Here is a 5,919-nt window from a genome sequence, read left to right as displayed (position 1 = left end):
CCCCCATTCTTGTGAGATCACAGTTAATGTATACATGGATCAGCTCTCACTCATTCATTTCTGTCCTTACCAGTGATGCTGCTGCCTTCTCAATTAGTACATCTTTGAAATTTTGGGCCAAATGCTAATGCCTCAGGATCTAGGCATCTGGGCTCTGGCTCAGTCTGTTTAGACTAACAGCCTATTTGTGGCATTTGCTATGTGACTAAAGGGGTGTTTGGAAATGGATTAGGGGAATAATATTTTGTGCATGGCTACTGAATTTGGTTTGCTGAATAACTTGTACTACATTGTTTTTTCCTGTTCCTATTACAAGTTTAGGAGGGAAGACCTTAGAAGAAAGTTGGTGAGAGGTAAGAGACATTATATACGAGCTTTTCAAATTCAGTGCGATGGGAAGGAAAGATGACATTTAGTGGGTGCTCCTAAGACAATTGGTTAATTCTTCCTACTTACAACCTTCCCCATTCGCTCTGTCTTTCTTTGACTTCTTACCTCTTACCTATTTATTTTTTCCTCTAATTATTGCCACAGGTGGTGTCTCTACTGAGATAAATAAAATAATCAACAAACATTTATTAAACATTGACTCTGTTAGAGACAGTGTGGTATAGCACTGGTGTCAAACTCAAATAGAAATGGGGACCACCAAACCATAAATAAGAATCTCTGTAGGTCATATATTGACTCAGAAAATCACAGATTAATGTTATCTGTTTTATATTGTATTTTTATTTAGTTCAGTATTTCCCAATTACATTTAAATCTGATGCAGGTCATACTTGGCAATATTATGGGTCATGTGCAGCCTACAGACCACATATTTGACACCTCTGGTGTAGTGCACAGAAAGAAGACCTCAGATCCAGGAAAACCTTCCATCAAGTCCTACCCCTTAAATATACTGGTTGTGTGACCCTATTCAAGTCATTTAGCTTCTCATTTGCCCTGGGCAACTCTCTAGAAACATAGGTTATACAGAAGGTGTTAACTTCATTTGGTAGGGGGATTGTTCTTTGTGATTATTGTTCATTCTTGAGGAGGAGCAATTACATCAGGGAGGGTGACATCTTGACTTACAAGTGAATTGCATTTAAGTGAGGCAGAGCTGTGCAAAGTCCTCAGTTTTCCTCTCTCCTCCAGAGTCATCCAAGTCTAGTGGCAAGACATAGGTCAGCATGACTGTAGATGGCTCCAGATGCAGTGGGAAACCTTGACCTTTTTAAACTAGATCTTTCCCAGGTCTCAGTTTGTCTGAGATAAGGTCCATTCAGTAATTAAAGTCTATATCAGAATGGAGGCAAAAGATGGCCTAATTTGCCTTCACTAAAGAACCAATTTGGGAGGAGAAAACCTTCAGAATTTCTGACCAGAACAGAAACAAATTCTATTTATACTCACTCAGCCATCAAAACCCAAACAATGAGTAAGTAAGGCTTGGACTGGGACCTATTATTGGCTAATTAGTGACAGAACTCCCTATACCAGGGAAGTCACAGGACTAGTCACAGCTCCTATTCCCAGGTGTCATTAGGTGCTGGGCAAACAAAGACAAAAACTAAGACCCTGCCCTCATGGAGCTCATATATTTTTGGTGAGGTCTCATCAATGGTGGGAAGATGGCTATGGTGGAAGAGGGAAGAAACATCTTCATTCTATTCTTTCAATCAACTCTCTCCAAGAAAAGGAATCTTATTACTTCCAATTCACTTCCCTTTTCTCTACTAATGTTTAAGACTGTAGCTGAAAAGTCTCTGAGAAGGTGCTACAAAAAAGCAAAGAAGTCAATAAAAATAATTCTATCTGTTTAGTGACTATTTTGTATAAGACCCTATGCAGGGTGCTATGGGGGATATTAAGAAGCATAACACATGAAGCTTAAGTCTAGGAGGGTTGGATGTTATTTTGGAAACAATGATTGTCTGACATAGTAGTTTAATATGGAGCCTGGCACTAAGGAGACTAAGTCTGTGGGTTGAATCTCCAACTGGGACCATTATCTCTGCTTTAATCCTTGCCAGATATTGTATCCCTAACCTTAAGTAACTGAAACACAGGATTTAGAATCAGAAGACATGAGTTTGAGTCCTACTTCCACCTGGGATTGGTCCTAGCAGAATTAACTTATGACTAAGTAAATCATTTTGATGTCATTCTAAAAGCATCTCTCTCTGTCTCTCTCTCTCTCTCTCTCTCTGTCTCTGTCTCTCTGTCTCTCTCTCTCTCTGTCTCTCTGTCTGTCTCTCTCTCTGTCTGTCTCTCTCTGTCTGTCTCTGTCTGTCTGTCTGTCTCTCTCTCTCTCTCTCTCTCTCTCTCTCTCTCTCTCTTTCTCTCCCTCTCTCTCCACACATACACACACACATATATATATGCATTTGTGTATATATTTTATGTATATATATAATTATATAGTGCAATATCTCAAGGTTGAAATATCATTTAAATATAACTCTACATTTATTGAATTAAGAGCTTCTTTTTTCTCAGTGAGTGTTATTTTCTTGATTAGCTTTACTTGCCTCAAATTATCACTTGCCTGAAGATTACTAAACTAGGATTTATGATCACTAAACTAAGTAGATGAAGGGAATACTTTTGATAAAACTTTTGATAAAATATCTCATACAGTTCTTGTGGAGTAGGTGGAGGGTTATGGACTAGATGATAATACAATCAGATGGATTCATAGCTGGTTTTGTGGCCAGACTCAAAGAGTTTATTATTCAACTTCAGCATGGGGAAAGCTCTCCAGTGGAGTGTCCCATGGATTTGTGCTTGGTTCTTTGCTATTTAACATTTTTTTAAAAGTGACTTAGGTAGAAGCAGAGCTGTTTTTTTCTGGAACTCTCCAGAAAAAAAAAATGACTTCTTTTCCCAGGAAACTTATTAATAAATCTTGTTAAGCTGCAAGAGTGAATCTGCCTGGGACTCATCTCATCAGTACCTTCTGTCCCTCTGACTGGATCCCATGAGTAGAGGGCAGGACCATGGGCTCCATGGTTTGCCTCTGTTTAAAGAGGAGTTCAATAAGGGTTTTCTTATCATTTCTTACCAGCTGTCCTTCCTTTGGATTTCTCTGGAACTCCTCATTGTCAACCTGTGTTGTGGTTCCTCCTCCTCAACATGTTTTCATCTTCCTTTTGTGTGTTGAATGTATTATTATTTAATACATTAATGTTATAATAATAAAATTATATTATTAATATTCTTTAATGTATCTATTAGATTTAAGCTCCTTGAGGGAAGGGACTATCTGTTTTTATTGTATTTGTATCTCCACTGCATAGCATAGTGACTAGTACAAAGGAAGTGCTTAATAAATGTTTATTGACTATTGATAGTTGCAGTCATCAAATCTGTAGATGACAAAAAACTGTAAGAGATAGCTAACAAAGTTGATGACAGTCAGGTTCCAAAAGAATCCTGACAGCCCAGAGCATTGGCTGAATCAAATAAGATGAAATTCAATAGTGATTAATGTGAAGTCTTACACTTTGATATAAAAAATAAACTTTACAAGTATAAGGAGGTTGTTCCAGAAAAAGATCTAGTTCTTTGTTAGTCAGCAAGATGATGGGGCAGCCAAAACCTAATGAGATCTTTGGATGCATTAAAAGAGGGATATGGCTTCCAGAAAGATGGAGGTTATAGGTCCAGTGTACTCTGCTTTCATCAGATTTCATTTGGAGTAGTGGGTTCAATTTTGGGCAACACAATTTGGACAATCTGGAGAGTGTTCAGAGAGGGGCACCCAAGGTGGTGAAAAACTGTGAGTCTTCGAAATTTGAGGAGCAGTTGAATGCAAGATGGCTATGATTAGTCTATAGAAATAAAGAAAAAAAAGATTCGGAGGCCATGTTAGCTGTCTTGAAGTATTTAAAGGGATGTCATTTGGAAGAGGGGCAGCTAGGCAGCACAGTGGTTAAAATGTCTGGCCTGGAGTCAGGGAGATTCATCTTCCTGAGTTCAAATCTGGCCTCAGACACTTATTAGCTGTGTGACCCTGAGCAAGTCACTTAACCCTGTTTGCCTCAGTTTTCTCATTTGTAAAATGAGCTGGAGAAGGAAGTGGCAAACCACTCCAGTATCCCCAAATGGGGTCACAAAGAGTCAAATACAAGTGAAATGACTGAACAATAACAACAACATGTGGAAAAGAGATCAGGCTTATTCTGTTTAGCCTCAGGGGATGGAGCCAGGAGCAGTTGGTGGAAGTTACAAAGAAGTGAATTTACACTTGGGGTATGTATCTGTGTCAGTGTGCTTGCTTGCCTGTGTAAGTGCACGTGTGTATGAAATGTCTATATCTCTATATATTTATATATATCATACATATGCTATTCTACTCATCAGAGGAAAACAAATAGATAAATGTTTATTTGAAGAAAAGCTTAATATCTCTGCCTTATAATATTATTGCTCAATCCACTACAAGGGTCCTTTCCCTTCTCTCATCTTCCTTTTCCCCCTAATATAGTGTGAATAAAAGAATGACTAAAACTTTTTTGTTTTCCTTAATTTTCCTCGCTGGTCTCATTTCATCTTGAGCTTTAGAAGATCTGAAATTATTTGTACAAACACATGCCATGTTTCTGTATTCATCTTCTGTTACCTGCTTTTGTTTCCATTTTCTGTACATGTCTTTTAAAAATCTAAGTTGGTTTATGTATTTTCTGTGCATGCATATTGGTCTCAAATAACTCCACATTTTCCTCCTTATTGGACTTACTTTTTTTGTTTATAAATAATTTCATCCTTGAACATTTCTGATTTTTCTTGTACTAACTTTTCTGGTAGAATTTAAGTCCATAGGAGTTTACCAAGCATTTTTTTTTCTGATCCATTCATTCAATACAACATACATTGCCTTGAATCCAATTCTTTTTTAAGAGATAATATTCTATCTCCTCAAATAGGGTGTAAATTCCTTAATGGTCAAGACCTAGGATGGGGAACCTGTGGCTTTTCTAGGTCCTCAAGTGAGGGCCTTTGACTGAATCCAAACTTCATAGAATAAATCTCCTTAATAAAAGGATTTGTTCTGTAAAACTTGGACTCAGTCAAAAGGCTGCAGTAAAGGACCTAGAAAGTCACAGGTTTTCTACCACTGGTCAAGACAATGTACTGTACTTCTCATTAGAATAACTAACATTTATACAGTACTTTAAATATATTGCTTCTTTTGAGGTTTGCAGCAACCCTGTGAAGTAGGAATGACATCTAAATATTACTGTTGGAGCAGCTAGGTGGAGCAGTGAGTACAGCACTGGAGTCAGGAGGACCTGAGTTCAAATCGGCCTCAGACACTTAACACAAAAACTAACCATGTGACCTTGGGCAAGTCACTTAACCCCAGTTGCCCTCCAAAGAGCAAAAAAAAAAAAAATTACTGTTTTTAGAGGAGGAAACAGAGGATCAAGAAATTATGACTTGCTAAGATCAAACAATTACTGCCAGAGGTGAGGTTTGAACCTAGGTTTTTCTGGTATAGCATGATTACCCCTACACAGTGCTGCTTCTCTCTATTCCCTATATCACCAGGGCAGAGCCAAGATGGAAGAGTAAAAGCAGGGACTTGCTTGAGCTCTCCCCCAAATCGCTCCAAATTTCAGTAAAAACTGACTCTAGGGAGCAGCTAGGTGGCACAGTGAGTGAATACAGCACTGGCCCTGAAGTCAGGAGGACCTGAGTTCAAATCTGACCTCAGACATTTGACACTTGCTAGCTGTGTGACCTTGGGCAAGTCACTTAACCCCAATAGCCCTGCCTTCCCCTCTCCAATAAAACAAAACAAAGCAAAACAAAAAACTGACTCTAAACAAATTCTAGAGCTACAGAACCCACAAAATGATGGAGTGAAACCCATCTCCAGCCCAAGAAAGGCCAGAAGGTCAACAGGAAGGGTCTATAGCACCGAGC

The sequence above is a fragment of the Petaurus breviceps genome, unplaced genomic scaffold (assembly GCF_028583685.1).
Source record: "Petaurus breviceps papuanus isolate PSGF00001 unplaced genomic scaffold, PetGlider_PUasm1.0 90822, whole genome shotgun sequence".
Classification (NCBI taxonomy): Eukaryota; Metazoa; Chordata; class Mammalia; order Diprotodontia; family Petauridae; genus Petaurus; species Petaurus breviceps.
This window is presented reverse-complemented; position numbering follows the sequence as displayed.